The sequence below is a fragment of the Ziziphus jujuba genome, chromosome 1 (assembly GCF_031755915.1).
Source record: "Ziziphus jujuba cultivar Dongzao chromosome 1, ASM3175591v1".
In the NCBI taxonomy this organism is placed as follows: Eukaryota; Viridiplantae; Streptophyta; class Magnoliopsida; order Rosales; family Rhamnaceae; genus Ziziphus; species Ziziphus jujuba.
The window spans coordinates 21,781,239-21,799,846 of NC_083379.1; the positions used below are offsets into that span (position 1 = coordinate 21,781,239).

General features: G+C 35.7%; 1 pseudogene; it reads left to right on the forward strand.

Annotated features, from left to right (window-relative positions):
* The first annotated feature begins 1,443 nt into the window (after nt 1-1,443).
* On the forward strand, nt 1,444-18,482 carry LOC125418881 (allantoinase-like; annotated as a pseudogene).
* Nucleotides 18,483-18,608: the final 126 nt, after the last annotated feature.

Genomic DNA, 18,608 nt, shown 5'->3' on the forward strand with positions numbered 1-18,608 from the left:
TATAGTGGGTAGTTCGGCCTTTTTGGCAAAATACTCCTTTCTCGGTCTATTCTCCTTTTTCCAGACTTTGCCTGATGAGGGATGTCCTAGCTCGACCTTCATTTAAGGTTTAGTCAAGTCTACAATTCTGGCCGAAACCATATCCATTTTAGCCGATGGGAAAGGATTGTTATCAACCTCCATTACATCCTTTCTTTTTTCTAGAAACTTCAAGGTGCCTTTGTAAATTAGTGCTTGGATTGCATTTCGGAATACCACACAGTGGACAGTTTGATGCTTCCACATACCATGCCACTTGCAGTACGGTTTCTTTTTAGTTTCTTTAGCTGTGGTTAAAACATGGCCCTTAGGTAAGTTAGTTACCTTGTCGACCTACAGATGGTCAAAAATTTGGTCGACTTTGGAGATGTCAAAATTGTAAACCTTCCTTGGCTCGAGCCAATTCTTTTTCATATCCATGACCAATTGAGGAATCCTTTAATTCTTTGTTGGTCTAACTAAAACTTTGCATACTTATGGCCTAGTGGCCACTACCTCAGCAGCATCAATTTCGGCGGAGGCATCCTCGATTCACTAGTCTTCAGCTTCGACCAAATAAATCTCTGTATTTAGGTCTCTATAGTACAATCCCCGAGATGAGTTCTTCCTTTGATACTCTTCCTTTAAAATACCTTCATATCTGGATGCTTGAGAAACTAGCTCGAACAAATCATGAAACTTTGTCCCCTCAAACTTCTTTCGAAGCTTATAACTCAGTATGCTCTGAGCTAGCTTGACAAACTCTCTTTCTGGTATATCCAGATGACATATGATCCTTGCTCTCTTGAACCGGGGAATAAAGTTCTCCACTGATTCACCTTCCATCTGATGCAAACGCAACAAATCAGCCATCAGCCATAGAGATCTTCAGCTCAATCCTATAAATTGCTCATGGAATTTCTGCTCTAACTCCTGCCAAGTATGAATCGAATTTGGTTGTAGATTGATGTACCATGAGAAAGCAAAACCTGTTAAAGAGTTATCAAACAAATGGAACGTTAAAAATTCATTGGCCGCAGCTTCTCCACACTGGATAGTGAAACGGCCTATGTGCTCCACAGTAGATTGATTCTCTTCAGTTAAAAACAAAATGAATTTAGGATATCTAAATCCCCTTGGAAATTCTATCTGATCAATGGCCTCTGGGTAAGGCCTTCTGTAGGATGGTCGACCAACTCTTATAAATGCGGGGCTGATCATCTTCTGGATGATGGTCTCAACAGCCGCCCTATCTATGCCATAGCCATTGTTCATCCAGTTTCAAATATTATGTCCATGTCTCCATGTCGGGCCATGGTAGTCGACCTGGTGGTGATGGTCTTCATTTTGGCCATACAGAAAGTTTTGGCCAAATTGTTCAGCATGTCCCCCACCGTGACCTTGATTTAGGACATATGGGAAATCATGGGGCGAAAAGTCTGCTCTTCCTCCATTAATATTATTTGCAGCTTGAGGGGTCTGCATGCCCTAAGGTGCAGCTTGAAAAGCCCGCACTACATGTGGTACGGCCTAAGGAGCCAGTACAATCTGTTCTTTCTGGCCATTTCTAACATTCTGGCCTTGGTTTTCAGTTGGTCCTCCACCATGACTTGGGTTCTGAGCTGGTGGGAGAATATAAGGCTGCCGTTCTAGTGCGACTGTCTTCCTTCATTTTTGGTTGTTCTCGCCAGAACAGTTGGTGCATCAGTCCTTAACGTGTTCCCTTCAGGTACGGCTAAAAAGGCTTGCACCTATTCTTCTTGGCCAGTAAATGGCCTTGCATCACTCATCGAGACTTGAGAAACCTGCAATTGTTGACGCAACAATTCCATAATGCCTTCCATCATTCATTGCTGGGTCTTCTAGAATCGTTGTTGAGTTTCTTGGACCACTTCCATCTTCCTTTACCCTCCTTCAGATCTTGGGATAGCTCACCGATCGACTCCTAGGTGGACATCTCTGTCAAGTTGAGAGTCTTGCCAGATCCTTCTTCTTTGTTGTTATTATGGGTCTCAGACTCTAGCGATCTTGATCGAGTCTGAACCATTGTCCTCGGTTGAACTTTTGTGTGGGTCCCACTAGGCATACCAAAAAGATATGTTGGAATAATGTTGGAAAATTTCCAACAATCTGTTATCTCCTAAATTTATGGGCGCGCCACTTCAAACCTATAATAGTTCAAAGAAATAAAAGAAAATGTGCACCAAATGAATCAAACTCCTCAGACAATTATATTCATTATTGGAAAACAAAAATAACCTTATAAGGTCCAATTGCTTTAATGAATAAAAGACTTTTAAAATAAATTTTCAACTAAAAACAACTAAGAAAAATAAACTAAAGAAAGTAAATTTTAAAGAGAATAAACTAATTAGTCTATATTCTTGTAGTTATTTGTGGAGGTGTGTAGAGATCCTTTTTCAAAGCCAATAGAGCTTCAATTTATATATGTAGAGAACTTTGAATTGCTTCACATGCTTCCGATGTGGGACTTTTCAAAAAACTAACTTCAAAATCATAATTTATACATGTACAAGTTTTGTCTCTCTATCATCTCCAATCAAGGTGGGACGAATGCTATTTAATTGATCTCCCAAAAATAATATTTCAATGAAACAAAAATATTTATTTGGAAAATTAATATTATGGTCCAAACAGGTTTCATTGGAGATATTGTATGGCGAAATTTGACAGAAGTTACCATTTCTTTATTATTAGTTTATTTATTTATCAAAAAACTGTTTGTTACTATAGCTCTCTCAGAATAGTTGCAGTCTGCTTCCTTACCAACATTATTGGATAGCAAGTGAGTGCTTTGTAACACCACAAGGCATTTTAGCCGGGGCTGGTATGTTTGATAGTTGATTTTTATTTATAAATCCTAACGAATAATATAAACCAACTATTTAATAAATGTTCATTTTGTCTCATTAGCCATGCATTCTTATTTTATTTTTCTTGGTTTGTTCTTATGCATCACCTGATCAATTCATTCTTCCTGTATGAAATACAGTTGAAATACAGGGCGGGGAGATCATCTCCATTGCTAAAGAAGATGAAAAGCATTCGAGTTCCAATTTGGGGTATGTAATTGATTACAGAGAGGCTGCTGTTAAGATGATAAAGAACTTTCTTTTCTGGCTTATTTTTTCATGGTTTCATGAGTAAATGGTTTTTTTTTTAAATAATTATATTAAAAGGTAAAAGAGTCCAGATGAAGTGCTAGAATTTTGGAGTATATTTTATGGAAACCACATTAATGAGCTACCATGCTACTCTTATTGAAGCTTACATTTTGCAGAGTTTTCTAAGCACTATAAAGAACTTAATTGCACATTAATTAATCATCCTTTGTTGTTCTGCAGTTGTTGTAACTCTACGATACTTTTACAAGATAACTCTGTTTCGATATATGTTTTTTCATACATGGCTTTTTCTATTGTGCCTAAGTGCATGGAATGTATGGCGGTTTTTTGTCTTCATATTTGAGGGAGATTTCTAGTTAATTTATTTTCCATCTAATAAGCTACTAATTGCTAAAGTGATTTGGTCTCTCTTTGAGTTATTGAAAATCTTCAATCATTTTGTTTAAAATTAAGGCCATAATTTGATCTCAATGAGTGGCCGGCTAATTTGATTTCCTTTGAATATACTATTGTTATCATGCGCACCTTGATGATCTTGGAAGAGCTGAGTGGGAAGGATTTCCTTCAGGAACCTTAAGCAGCAGCTGCTGGTATGCCAATGTGGTTTCAAAATTGCTTAATCAATGCGCTACTACATTCATATATTTGATTTTATGGAGTTGAGTTTTAAGGCTTACAATACTTTCATGCACATTGCACTTCTTAGACCTTTAGAAAATATAAAAAGATTTTTTTCTGTCTTACACTAATTTCTTATCTATTAAATCCAAAATCTCATAAACTTGCTTCATTTTTTCTCATTCTCTCCCTCTATATACTGTCAGATTACTCTCGTGGTACAGCTGCTCATAAACATACATTGACATTTATAATCACTTTTGTTTCTACAGGTGGAATAATAACATTAGTTGATATACCTTCAAAAAGTCTTCCCATAACCATCTCTAAGGAATCTTTGGAACTTAAGGTACTAAGGGCTTTACTGTTATGACTTTGTAAAGCATGAAATCACTCTTCACTTTGTTAAATTCAAATGGACTTCTAGTTTATTTATTTTTCATTTGAGCAAAATTCTCCACGTATTCTCACAAACCTTTTTATGCTCTTGCTTATTAGATTAAGTCTGCAAAAAAGAGGATTTATATCAATGTTGGTATGTTCCTGGACCTATATTTTTTGCTTAATAATATTTTGAAAGCTACTATCTTTATAACTAAAATATGAATAGGTTTCTAGGGAAGTCTTATTCCAATTTAACAAATCTGCTCATGAGGATCTCCAAAATGCTGGTGTTCTTGGTTTGAAGGTTACTATTTAATGGGTTAAGGTATTTAACAATTTTTAGGCTTGCTTGATGGAAAAGGGAATCAATGCTTAGATTCATGTCATTAATATACTCTAATTGTTCATATATGTGAACAGTATTTTCCCTAAAGCAAACTCTATTTTTTATGTTTTTTGGTTTTACAAATTAAACAAACATATGTTGTAGTTACTAGCTATTGGTTAATTTCGGATTATTATTTCACCATTTAACTTTTTCACATTAATCAGTCATACACAACGATTAATATATTTCACATGGTGCAATTAAACATTAATATCATGATTAGTTAAGAATGTTTATACTTGTATATTTCATCATCATCTAATTATTTTATTGTTTTTTTTTTATAGTCTTTTATGCATCCAATAGGGATCAATGACTTTCCTGTGACAAACACCAGCCATATTAATGTTTCTTTGCTGTCCAAATATTCATATCTAAATCTGATCTAGCTTGCAGAACAGACATTGCTATTAATAGATATGATATGAATTATTGGGTTTAAAGCTGAGCATGAAATGTTTTGGAATATATTCTCTATTAATTAGTGAACCTAAATCAGTTCAATATATACAACAATGTCTAGAATTACATGCTTATCTTTTACGATCTGATTTACACCAAACTAGGAAACATATTTATAATTGTATATAGTTGGTAAAATTTCCTACTATTTACCTTTATTGCATCCATCAAAATAGGAAATTATATCTCCTAATACATGGCTAGTTTGATTCCGTACACTCCCCCTCAAACTAGGTGGCATAGATGTTCATGAGACCAGGTTTAGAACTTAGCTCAATGAAATTGGGACGAAACAATGCTTTTGTGAGGATATCTGTAGTCTAAGACTATAACTATAACCTATGTGCCTTAGGCCAAGGCACGAAATTCTACCTCAACACTACTTCATGCCACTAACTTGCTACTTTTTACGACGCCATATCACTAAGCTTCCCCATACATATCAACAATACCCTAAGGTAGATTTTTGGTCAATGGGTGATCCAGCCCAATCTACATCTATATAGACTTCTAGGTCACATTTAGGATACTTAGTGAACATTAGTTCTTTTGCAGGATCCTTTTTGATATATCTAAGGATTCGATACACAGTTTCCATGTGATCTTCCAAAGGGTTACTTAGAAATTGGCTTACAATGCTTACAGCAAAGCTAATATCTGGCCGCGTATATGTCAAGTAGATAAGTTTGCCCACTACTCATTGGTATTGACCTTTATCCACAGCTACTTCTTCAGTTTTAAGCATCAACTTGGTGTTAGGATCCATAGGTGTCTTAACCGGTCTATATCCACTCATTCTAGTTTCACTAAAGAGATCTAAGGAATATTTCCGTTGAGATACCAAAATCCTTTATTTGGATCTAACTACTTCCATCCCCAAGAAATACCATAGAGTGCCTAAATCTTTGATCTCAAACTCTTTGGATAGTAAGAGCTTAATTCTTTTCACTTCTTCTTCATGGTTTCCCGTGAGGACATGTCGTCCACATAAACTATCCGCATAGTTACCTTGCCATGATCAAAGAGTTTAATGCAGAGAGTGTGATCAACTTGGGACTTTGTATATCCATCAAGTTTCAACACCTTAGTGAACTATCAAACCATGCATGTGGGGATTATTTCAGCCTATATAATGATTTTTGCAACTACCAACCTAGCCTCTTGTTTACTCGGTTTCAAATCCTGGAGGAATGTCCATATAAACCTCTTCCACCAATTCTCCATTTAATAATGCATTTTTCACATCCAGTTGAAACAAAAGCTAGTCTAGATTAGAGGCAACAGATAATAATACGTATACAATGTTGAGCTTTGTTACTGAGGCAAATGTTTCTTGATAATCAATTCCATATGACTGTTTATAGCCTTTGGCTATCAATCATGCCTTGAACTAATCAATGCTGCCATGTGCTTTTTGTTTAATCGAGAAAATCCATTTACAACCAACCATATGTTTTCCAAGAGGAAGAATGCTCAAATTCCATGTGCCATTCTTTTCAAGAGCTCGATATTCTTCTAGGGTAGCAGCCCTCTCATTTTGGTACTTTTAAAGCTTCAAACATTGTTTTGGGAATTTGAACTTATCAGTCATGCAAGCCCTAAATCTTTGAGATAGCTTTGAGTATGACACAAAGTTTCATATAGGATGTTGAATCCATGACCGAGTACCTTTTCTCAAAGCAATTGGCAGGTCAAGATCTAAAGTAGAACGTGGTATCACATCACCACTTGATTCCAAGTTAGTCTTAACCTTACCTTGTATGATTCCAGGATTAACTTGGGTTGGAGTTTGATCATGGCTTTGTTGTTCTTGTACAAGCCCTTGGAAAGTCCTTTTCCTAGAGTACACATTAACTACATCATTGGGTAGGTTGAGGTGCTGAGGGTACCACTTGGATTGATATGCCTTAAATGAGGAATTTGACAATGTTGGATTCAGACCAAGTTGTAACAGTGAGTGTGGGATGGTGGAGTAAGGATTGGAAGGACCTAATACGACTAGGAAGACTAGAAGAATTAGGAAGAGTGGTGGGATGAGTGTTATCTAACTGTCTTAAGATGAAACTAGTCTCAATGGGAGAGTCCCAATCCCAATTCTACAATTCATGTGTGTCTATCTCCCACTGAATCACAGAATTGGAAAAATATAGTTGGTTTTCAAAGAATGTAACGTCCATGGTATGATAGATCTTCTTAATTACAGGTGAGAAACATTTGTAGCCCTTTTTTTTTATGAATACCATATTAGAATGAATCTGATGGCTCATTCATCTAATTTGCTTATGAGAATCCACCCGAGCCCCCACAACCGACAACCAGCTGGGGTGCTGACCCGATACGGATGGAGACTGGACCGATCACTAGAGCTCAAGCTAAGAGGTTTAAGAAAAACCTGAGAGCATTTATACATGGAGTAGTTAAATCTCAAAAGAGCTTGTCCATACCCGAAGATACAAAGCCTGTTCTAAGCATCCGAATGGTGGAAGCCGATACTGACCCAAGTAGCTGTTTTCGTACAAATTTGGACTCCGGGCAGCAAGAAATGTTTCCAAAACTTCATGAAATCAATGAATATCATTAATAGGACATGGAATCCAGAAAACAAAAAATCAAAACCATCTAAAAAGGACTTGTACGGAGAGCATCTCAATTTGGCCTAAAATGTGCTGTTTAGCCGCTGACTTTGATTTTTCTTCTTGTTTGACTTATTCCAATCAAGGGGCAATGTGTGGGAATCATTATTACTCATATTTGGAATCCTACATGACATATGGAAGCTGATTTGGAGCTGAAACAAGCTGGAGATTGGTCAAAAATACCTTAGTAGTTAAACTAGTCAACTAGTTTCCTAATTTGATTTTGACTTTTTGTTTTAGGAAATTATCTTTTATTTGATTTCTATTTATTTATTTGCTTGAAAAATCAACTTACGAAAGTTATTATTTTATTATTTTCATTGTAAAATTAATTAATTCCTAATTCAAAATAAAGGAATTGATTAATCCAAATTAGATTAGAAAAGGAGGCGAATTTCAGCCAAGCTAGGTTTCCTATTCTTTGATGGCCGATTTTACCTAGATAATTAGGGTTTTATTTTGTAACTTTTAGCCTATTTAAGGGCTCATTTTATCAATAATATTCAGTACATTATTCATATAGAAAATTATTTGTGAGATTGAATTCTTTTTATTCTCTTTAAACACCTAAAACACCATTAAAAAGTGAGTGTTTTAATTTGACTTATCAATAGGATATCCATTACCTATTGTGATGTCTTCATTATACCGAGGTTTCTAATCACAGGTTGGTTAGGGGTTGAGGTGACCATTAGAACTTGAACATAATTAGATCAGGGCTAATATAATATGGGTTTAGGCGCAGGTTGTCCTAGGTTCGTATCATTTGGTATTAAAGCCAAATTTTGTTCAGGTTTGACCTATCTTTATTTGCTTTATTTGTTTTTGTGTTATTCTAAAATTTTAGCATTAGGTCAAGGTTGCATTGCATCCATCTCATACACTTTCAGCATCTTTAACCCAAAAAATATATATATAGATATATATATATATATATATATATATTATTCCTAGTTAAATTAGGTTTTCCTAGTTTTACCATATTTTTTATTTTCTAGTTTGTTGGATGGTTTTCATTATTTTTCTTGGTAATCTAGTTCATTGTTGATTTTTCTTTGCTATTTTGATATTTAATATTTGCATTCATATATTCAAAAAAAAAAAAGTGTGTTTGCGGCAACATATATAGATGTACAAAAAAAATTGCAAATTTGTATTTTGTTGTTGGAGGTCACAGGTTTAGTGGATTTTTGGTGTGGAATTGCTATTTTTGGTGTTTATATTTGCTACTAGAGTTGTTTTACATTCTATGAGAAAAAAGAAAAAGAAAAGAAAAGAAGAAGAAAAAGCCGAATAAAAAAAATTCGGTTTGTTGAATTTGGTATTTGCTGGAAATTTCTTTGAACTGCTGAATTGTTAACTATTTATTCAATATATGGAGTTGCTGGAGTTTTATTTTTGCTGCTGGATATTTGAATTTTGGGTGATAAAAATATTGGATTAAAATTAGTTAAAGGATTTGATACAAAAACTTGAATTACAAAGGACAACAACTAACAACTATTCCTTATTTTTGTTCCAATTGATTCTTGTTTGAGTTTGAATTTCTTTCTCTAAAATTTATTCTTGGATTCTTAATTTCTTACTATCTAGTCCAGTTCTTATTGATTCCAAATATTTTCTTGTAATTTGCCTTATTTTTGCCTAGAAAAGCCAAAGTTAGGTATTTTAAATTCATTCGGTATTACTTGCTTTTTGCTAATGCTTTCTTGATAAGTTTAATTAAAACATACTTGGAATATAATTTCTGTTTTATAAGTGTTTTAATTAGAGCTTTGAGATAATTCATTGAGAGAAAAAAGGCAAGAGTGTGTGAGCTCCAAAGAGGGTAAAAGCTAAAACTAGTGTGAAAACACAAGTGTCAAGAACTTGATTGAGTGAAACACATAAGGAAGTGATCTTGGTGAGGTTCTATTTCATTTTTGTGTTATTCATACTAACATGGAAAATTCAAGGTTGAGAAGGGGAGATCCACCATTAAGGATTAATGAAGAAAAGTCTGTAGAATTTGAAGGTGATTCCTAAGCTACGGAGAGTGGTGAGCAAACGGACATGAAAGCTGTTTTGGAGCAATTGCAGCAGATGAATACTCAATTTGACCATATAAATCAAAGGATGGACAGATTAGAAACATCCCAAGGAATGCCAAATACAAGGCTTGATGCTCATGGAGGTCAATGACAAGGTCGAGGAAGCCGAGGGCGACCTAGAGAGGAATTTTAGGAAGGTAACTTTGAAGATGACTTGGAGGAGTAGTTTCATGAAAATTTTACATTCCAAGGAAGGCAAAACCATGGAAGGCCAGCAAGGAATGAAGATGATGATCTTGGGAATATCAAGGTAAACATTCCACCTTTCATGGGAACAAATGACCCGAAAGCTTATTTGGAATGGGAGGAGCGAATGGAGATGATTTTTTATTATCACAACTATTCAAAGGCTGAGAAAGTTAAGTTGGCAGCAATGAAAGCTCGACATTATGCACTCTGATGGTGGACCAATGAGCAAAATACCCGAAGGAGAGTAGGTGATGAATTGATTACTACATGGAGACAAATGAAAGGAGCCATGAGGAAGCGATTTGTATCATCACACTATCATAGGTTGCTGCATCAAAGACTTCAATCTTTATCTCAAGGGAATAGGTCCGTGGAGGATTATTATAAGGAGATGGAAATGCTTAACTAGAATTGCAACAATATATGGAATTGGAGGAGATGTTGCATGTGGCTATTAAACTTGAGCATCAACTCAAGAGGAGGGTTACAAGCTCATGGTTTGGAGGAGTTTCAAGTAAGGGAGGTCAAATCCAAGTGCTTGGAGAATTAATCCCACCTTTGAAGAAAGAAAAAAGCCAAAACTCGGAGAAGAAAGCACCACTTGGCCAAAAAGGGAGTCCAAAACCGAATCTATCCAAGCACACAAAAATGAAGGTAAATCTGATACTAAACCTTCTAGAACTGATGAAATTGTGTATTTCAAGTGCCAGGGGCAAGGATACATCGCCAATCAATGTCCGAATGGAGGATCATGGTGCTGAAAGGTAATGGTGAACTAGAATCCGAAAGTGCAGAAAGTAGGGGAGAGGCCAAATTAGATGATGTAGAACTTGGAAGGGATGAGCATGAGTAATCCAAAACATTCCAACCTTCAAGGGCTGACTTAAGCTTAGTTGCAAGGAGGGTCCTTACTATATACAGATGAGGATCAAATTCAAAGATAAAACATCTTCCACACCCGATGCGAAATTCAAGGTAACATATGTAGTATTATTATAGATGGTGGAAGTTGTGCAAATGTAATTAGTAGCATGGTAGTTGATAAATTAGGCTTAACAACTATTAAACATCCAGAACCATATAGAATACAATGGCTTAATGATAGTGGAGAGATGAAAGTAAATAAACAAGCTAAAGTAAAATTCAGCATAGATAAATATGTGGATGTTGTGTTGTGTGATGTTGTACCTATGCATGCTGGTCATATATTTTTAGGGAGGCCATGGAAATTTGATAAAGATGCCATACATTATGGGAGAGAGAACTCCATTGTTTTTAAGTTTAAAGGCAAGAAGGTTAAGCTGAAGCCATTGTCTCCGAAGGAGTTTTTAGAGACCAATTACAAATGCAACAAAGGAGAGAAGCTGAGAGGCTCAAAGAGAAGGTTAGAATGGCCCCAACGGTTTCACCATCCATTCAAGAGGGAAAAGTTGAGCTTTCTATCCAAGGTAAGTCCTTTAAAACTGAGGTCGAGTGGAAAAATTTTAATAAACCCGAGAGTGATGTTACAACTAATGAATCTGTGAGTGAGAACGGAAAAGGAAGAAAAGAGAGGAAAAATAAAAAAAAATTATTTGAGTTTTGGAAATGTTAATAAAGCAATTTCAACTAAGAAACCATTGCTAGATATGATTTATAGAGTTGCTTATTTAAAGATGCTTTTATTGTATAGAACTTTATCTACATTGTTAAGAGCTTTACTTAGTGGAAATTTGAAAATTTGGAAGAGATTTTTTGCTAACTTTAAAAATGTAATTTTTACCATAATGAGCATGTATTTCTAGATTTTGTTATGATAGTATTTGACCCAGGAGATTTGATTTGGTTGCACCTAAGAAAGGAAAGGTTTCCAAAACAAAGAAAGTAAAAGCTTATGCCGCGTGTGGATGGACTTTTTCAAGTTTTGGAACGGATTAACGAGAATACCGGCAAGCTTGATTTAACGGGTGAGTACAATGTTAGTACCACATTTAATGTTGCTTATTTATCTCCTTTTGCTGCAGGTCATGATCTTGATTTGAGGACAAATCCTTTTCAAGAAGAGGGGAATGATGAGAATCTGCTCAAGTCCGCACAACCGACAATCTGCTGAGGTGCTAATCCGATACGGATGAAGACCGGGCCGATCACTAGAGCTCACGCCAAGAGGTTCAAGGATAACCTGAGAGCATTTATACAGGGAGTAGTTAATTATCAAAAGAGCTTGTCCATACCCGAAGATACAAAGCCTGTTCTAAGCATCCGAGTGGTGGAAGCCGATACGGATACGTGTAGCTGTTTTTATACAAATTTGGACTCCAGGCAGCAAGGAATGGTTCCAACACTTCATGAAATCAATGACTATCATTAAGAGGACGTGTAAATCCAGACAAGATAGAATCAAAAGCATCTAAAAAGGACTTGTACAGACAGCATCTCAATTTAGCTGAAAATGTGCTGTTTAGCCGCTGGCTTTGACTTTTCTTCTTGTTTAACTTATTCCAATCAAAAGGCAATGTGTGGGAATCATTATTAATCATATTTGGCATCCTAAATGACATATGGAAGCTGATTTGGAGCCTAAACAAGCTGAAGATTGGTCAAAGATACCTTAGTAATCAAACTAGTCAACTAGTTTCCTAATTCGATTTTGACTTTTTGTTTTAAGAAATTAGTCTTTTATTTGGTTTTTATTTATTTATTTGCTGGACAAATCAACTTAGGAAAGTTATTATTTTATTATTTTCATTGTAAAATTAATTAATTCCTAATTGAAAATAAAGAACGATCGCGCCTGAACCCGTATTATATTAGTCCGGATCTAATTATATCCAAGTTCTAATGGTCACCTCAACCCCTAATCAACCTGTGATTAGAAACCTTGATATCATAAAAATTCCACAATAGGTTATGGATATCCTATTGATAAGTCAAACTAAAACACTCACTCTCTAATGGTGTTTTAGGTGTTCAAAGAGAACAAAGGGAATTCGATCTCACAATACGGGTTTAGAAGCAGGTCGTCCTAGGTTTGTATCAGTTTGGAGGAGTTTTAAGCAGTGGGAGGACAAGTTCAAGTGGTTGGAGAAGCAATCCCATGTTCGAATCAAGACCAAAGCTGAAGCTAGATGAAGGGAGTACCAACCTACACAAAACAAAAATCTGAAGGTAAAGCTCATTCTAAACCATCTTGAACTCGTGATATTGTGTGTTTTAAGTGTCAGGGCCGAGGACATGTTTCCAACCAATGTCCAAGCCAAAGAATTATGGTGCTGAAAGGCAATGGAGAATTGGAATTCCAAAGTGAGGGGTCCGAAGCTCAAGCCAAATTTGTTGAGGAAGAAATTGAAGATGAAGAGTAAGAGGAACCTAAGACCCTAAAAGCTTCAAGGGCCAAATTGAGTTTGGTGGCAAGGAGGGTTTTGACTGTGTATAAAGATGAAGATCAAGTGCAAAGAGAAAATATCTTCCATACTAGATGTGACATTCAAGGTAATATTTATAGTATGATTACTGATAGTGGAAGTTATGCCAATGTTATTAGTAGTGTTGTGGTGGAGAAATTAAGTTTAACAACAATCAAACATCCCAAACCATATAGACTTCAATGGCTTAATGATAGTGGAGAGGTGAAAGTAAATAAATAAGCCAAGATAAAGTTTAATATTGATAAATATGTGGATGTGATTTTATATGATGTACCTATGCATGCTAGTCATATTTTGTTGGGAAGGCCATAGCAATTTGATAAGGATACCATACATTATGGTCAAGAAAATGCCATTGTATTTCGATTTAAAGGAAAGAAGATTAAACTAGAGTCGTTGACTCCAAAACAGGTATTTACAAATCAATTATAAATGCAACAAATGAGGGAGGCCAAACGGTAAAAGGAAAAGACAAGCATGCCACTCATGGCTTCATCTACCAAACAAGAGAGCAAGGCCGAATAAGTTTTTCTAAACTCAAAATTGAGGGGAAAAAGAGAGGAAGCCAAGAGTGAAAGAAAAAGATAGAAAGCCGAGAGTGTTAAAGGGAAAGAGAAATCCGAGAGTGAGAAAGAGAGGAGAAAGAAGAAAAAAAAAATATATCGTAGCCAAGGTGAGATTAAAAAGGCATTTTTAAGTAAGAAACCTATACTTATCATGTTGTATAAAGATGCTTATTTAAAGATGCTAACATTGTATAAAACTTTTTTTGCATTGTTAAAAGCTTTAATTAGTGGAAATTTGAGAATTTGGGAAGAATGTTTGCCACATGTTGAATTTGCTTATAATATAACCATACATTCTGCTACTAAATATTCAACTTTTGAAATTGTTTATGGTTTTAATCCTTTAACTCCATTAGATTTAACACCTTTGCCTTTAAGTGAACGTGCCAATATGGATGAAAAACAAAAAGTTGAATTTGTTAAGCAGATTCATGAGAAGACAAAAGCAAACATTGAGAGGAGGACTAAGCAATATGCCAAGATTTCTAACCAAGGCTGAATAAAGGTAATGTTTGAATTGGGAGATTGGGTTTGGTTGCACTTAAGAAATGAGAGGTTTCCGGAACAATGAAAGTTAAAGCTTATGCTTCGAAGAGATGGACCTTTTCAAGTTTTGGAAAGGGTTAATGAAAATTCCGACAAGCTTGATTTGCCAGGTAAATATAACGTGAATGCCACATTTAATGTTGCTGATTTATCTCCTTTTTTTTGCAGGTGATGATTTTGATTTGAGGGCAAGCTTGTACCCGTACAATCAACTACACGCTGGGGTGCTGATCCTATGCAACTGAAGACAGGACCAATTACTAGGGCACTAGCTAAGAGGTTTAAGGAAAATCTGATTAACTTCACACAAGATATTATTAAATCTCAAGAAGGCATTATTATACTCGAAAATGCTAGGCTCGTGTTAAGTATCCAAGTTATGAAGGATGAAATGGACCAGGGAAGCCGTTTTGGTACATTTATGGACTTCGGGAAAAAAGGATGGGTTTGTTAGCTTATGAATGTGATTAAGCTCACCAAGAGATCATGGAATCATGTCAAGGTAGAAGCAAAGGCATCCAAGTCCATCATTTGTGCACAAGCCTTCAATATAGCTGAATTTTGCTGTTTTGGCACTGGGAAGGATTTTTCTTGCATTCCAAGCAAGCTTTGCTTAGTCCAATCAATAGCAATGTATGGGAACCAATTCTAATCCTATTTGGCATCCTACATGGCATATTGGAGCTCATTTGGAGCCTAAAATAGCTAGTGAATAGACAAAGACAACTTGTTTGGCAATCTAGTCAACTAGTTTCCTAATCTGAAATTTTAACTTTTGTTTTAGAAAATAGTTTTTTATTTTAGTTTTTTATTTTAGTATTTGCTGGATAAATTAATTTATAAAATTTGATATTTTAATATTTTGATTGTAAATTAAATAATTCCTATTTCAAAATGAAGGAATTAATTAATTCAAAACTAGTTTAGGAAACTAGAAAAAATTCGGCACTTTCCAAATTTTTTCTCTATGTTGGCCAAACTTTCCTAATGTTTTTAGGGTTTGATTTTTTGTAACTTTAGCCTATTTAAGGGCTTATTTTTTAATGGAATGGTAGCTTAGATTATTATTCAAAAATTATTTGTGAGAACAATTCTTGTTGTTCTCTTTGAACATCCAAAACATCGAATAAAGATCGAGTGTTTTAGTTTGACTTATCAATAGGATATCCATCATCTATTGTGGCGTCTTCAGCATATATAAAATTTTCTAATCATAATTTGATTAGGAGTTAAGGTGACCATTAGAATTTGAACTTGATTTCGATCCGGGCTAGTATCATACAAATTTAGGAGCAAGTTGATCTAGGTTCGTATAACTATGTTGGCACGGCTATCACAATTTACACAAGCTAGCTACTAGTCTGGAGGTTTGTCATGGAGCTTCCAACATGTCTCCTTGACATGACTTGGTTTTTTGCACTGCTCACACCATGGGCGCCCTCGGCGTGGTCGAGAATCAGTGTTTGATTGTGTGGTAAAAGCAGATGGTTCAAAAGTAACTTGCTGGTCTTTCGAAACAACAAAGGTAGAGTTGTCAGAAGAAGGGGACGAATCAGGCATTCCCATCATAACACATTTTCGGCTCTCTTCTCGACGAACTTCTAAGAAGACTTCTTGAAGCCTCGGTAATGGTTTGGTTCCAAGAATTCAACCTCAAAATTCATAAAGAGACTTGTCAAACCCCATTAAAAGTTTGAATATTCTCTTTGTCTCAACTATTTTCTTGAAATAGACATTGTCATCCGCGCATTTCCATTTGTGTGACTTAAAAGAGATCTAACTACTGCCAATAGCATTGAAGGGTCATGAAGTAGATGGGGACATAGTTGTTGCCTTGATGAATGTCATGAAAGAGGCTCTCGACATGGAAAATTTCAACAGTATTATCTTTGCTAAAGAAGGTTTCACGGGCCACATCCCATATGTCTTTAGTGATAGTATAGAGGAGAAAATTTTCACTGATATCTGGTGTCATCGAGCTAATCAACCGGGATATGACTTGGTTGTTTTTAGCCCTCCATGAACGGAATGAAGGATCAATGAATGAAGGAGGAACCACACTTCCAATAAGGTAGTCATCTCGACTTCTGCCACTAATAAACATCATTATCAATTGCAACCATTCAAGGTAATTATGGTTGTTGAGTTTATGAATGAAAACAAGAACAACATTGTTGGAGGTTGGCTGAGAAAAAACTTCGTGAGTGATTGGATTCAAGGTTGATGAGGAATCTCTAGAGGTTTGCTCAGATTCAGCCGTGTGTGAAATAGGTTTAAGAGAAAAACTAAGATGGAAGGAGGCTATAGGAATTGAGGGATGAAGGAGAGGACAAAATCAGGATTAGGGCTGCCTGTTGACTACGGAGGGAAGATCAGATTCACGGATCTAATACCATGAAGCTCAGCACAAAATTTTTTAGAATATATTCTCTATTAATTAGTGAACATAAATCGGTTCAATATATAAAACAATATCTAGAATTACATGCCTATCTTTTAGGATCTAATTTACAGTAAACTAGGAAACATATTTACAACTATATAGAGTTGGTAAACTTTCCTAATATTTGCCTTTATCACATCCATTAAAATAGGAAACTATATCTCCTAATACCCGGCTAGTTTGATTCCCTACAGTGTTGCCTACAATGCTGCATATGCATTTGCTTTTTTTAGTCCAATTAGCATGGTCATGATTCCTTATGCTTATTCTCTTTTTCTTCTCTTTTTCTTCATCATAACGGTTGACGATTTGATATCTTGCATAGACTGCAATGTACTGTACTTTGAGAATATTTGCATATGGTTTTCAATTATATTGTTTCTTAAGAGGGACTGTCTGTATTGGCAAAATACAGAAATCCTTTCCTTGTACATGCAAAGATTCAACAAAACCCTACCAATGACTTGGGACATGAAGATGCTTGCTCCTCTTCAACTTATCTCAAGACTAGGTCACCTTGGTTGTTTAATCTCTCTTGAAAAATATGTTCTATATATATATATACAGCTCTAAAGACTAGGATCATGTGGGTGGAAATTCTTCCCTAATGTCTATATTGGTACTGCAATTTATACTGTATTTACAGGAAGCAAAAAATGGAGATGATAGTGTAACTGTTGAGACTTGACCCCACTATCTAGCTTTCTCAGCTGAAGAGACACGGGATGGAGATACTCGTTTCAAGCGTTCTCCGCACATCTGTGGTGCAACCAATGAAGGGAAATTGTGGGTGGCTCTGTTGGTATGTCACAAAGGTCACAAGTTCATGACCTTCTATCATTCATTGATTCTACTCATTGGTTTCAACTTTTGTTTCAGGAAGGACACATTGAAATGTTAAGTTCTGATCATTTCCCAACCTCCCCGGAGCTTAAGCTTCTTGACAATGGTGACTTTTTGAGGGCTTGGAGTGGAATATCATCTTTGCAGGTTTGTAATAATTGAATGTTGTAGAGACTTGGAGAAGTAAAGTGGCAGGTTTGTAACAATTTGGATCAGTATGTGCAGTTTATTCTTCCAGCAATGTGGTCATACTCATACGGGAAGAAATACAAAGTAACTCTGGAACAGTTAGCTTCACAGTGAGGGTGAGAGACCTGCCAAGCTTGCTGGACAAAAATCATGGATAACATTATTTTCTTTCTGTTTTGCATTCTCCTAGTCTAAATGCATTTTCCAATTCTTTTTTCTTTGTAATTTGCAGGGGAACATTGCAGTTGGAAACCTTGCTGATATGGTTGTTTAGGAACCTGAAGTGGAGTTTTAACCTCGACCATGACTACCCTATATACTTAAGCATCCGGTATCTATTTTTTCCTACTTTGCTCTTTTTCATCTGAATATGTTTGAGCCAATTGTGAATAATAAACGTTCCTATTCTCTTTGTGTTTCAATTTATAAAAAGGTAATTCAGCCTACAGGGGAAGAAAGTTGTATGGAAAAATTACAACGTTTGTGAGAAAAAATCTTGTCTACAAAGAGGGGAAGCACTCTTTCGCTGCCGAGGTGTTCCAATCCTTGCAAAATAAGAGACAGAAACATATCAAACTTCCCTGGAACTTAGAATTAGCTTAAGGGTCTACCTTTACCTTGAGATAATTAGGAAAATAAATTAGTCTTTCCTACTTGCCTATAAGGGTTTCACATTCATGTGG